The sequence below is a fragment of the Egretta garzetta genome, unplaced genomic scaffold (assembly GCF_000687185.1).
Source record: "Egretta garzetta isolate BGI_Z169 unplaced genomic scaffold, ASM68718v1 scaffold60, whole genome shotgun sequence".
NCBI lineage: Eukaryota > Metazoa > Chordata > Aves > Pelecaniformes > Ardeidae > Egretta > Egretta garzetta.
This window is the reverse complement of record NW_009258269.1, coordinates 1,825,999-1,827,097: the sequence shown is the minus strand read 5'-3', so window position 1 is coordinate 1,827,097 and position 1,099 is coordinate 1,825,999.

The following is a 1,099-nucleotide window of genomic DNA, read 5'->3' as shown; positions in this document are numbered from 1 at the left end:
CGGGAGGGCGGGGGGGGGAGCTGACGGCAGCGTCTGTCGCGTCAGGAAGGCTGGAGCAGAAAGTGCCACGGCAAAGCGGGTGCGCCGGGCTGGGAGGTGATAACAGGGATGCTTGTCAGGCACTTTTCGGAGTCAAGTCCCTGGATTGAATTGGAAGGGCAGGATTGCCAGGGAAGCACAGGGTAAGTTGTTGTCCACCCGTCCGTCTGTGTACACCGTCCCTGTTGTATCAGGCACAGAAACTTCCATCTCAGCAGATCATCTCCTAAAGCCAGGTGTAATCCTCCTGTTTCGAGGAGGATTATAAAGGGCTGTATGGGAGCAGATGCACATGGAAAAAAAATACCAGTAAGGGTTGAAATCGATACTTGCTCAGCCCCAGCAGAGAAATGGGACAGGTAGCTCAGAAACTCACAGCGTCTGCCCAGCGTGACCCTGCTGGTAGAAGAACCCAGCTCCAGGCTGGGTTCCAGAGGGGTCTCTGCTCGGATGACCGTGCTGCCTGGCTGTGCCCAATGCCTGTTTCCCAGCAGGGCTTCTGTGGTGCTTTACCGCTGGCGCTGGGAGCCGAGAGGCTGCGCAGGGACAAGAGGAGGCTGCAGCGGGGTCAGGCTACGGCAGCGCTTGCTGTCCTGGGAGCATGATCCCCCCATGGCACGGTGCAGCACGGAGGCCAGCTGCCCCCGGGCAGGGCAGGGATGCTGAGCAGGCAAATGCCAGAGCTGGGCTCTCCCAGGGAGGCAGACTGGGGCTGGAGGGACACCACAGGCGCACACACCCCCAGCATCCAGGTGCCAGCGCCTGCTCAGCATCACCAGGAGAGCATCACCTCTGCAGGGGCAGCGGGGAAGCAGCCTTTCTGCTACCGCTTAATAAAAGAAATGAGTAAATGGCTTCAGCATCCCTGTTTCTAGCCTGTCCCATTTCAGGCTCTCCTGGGGGCAGAGCTGGCAGGTGCTCCCCAGGCTGCAGCACCACCGCGGGAGCAAACCCACTGCCCGGGCATCTCACTGTGGGTTTCACACCCAGGCACCGAGGCTGTGGCTACGTTTGGATGTGTTTCTGGGACACGTGGCAGCAGATCGGCTCCCCACAGCCC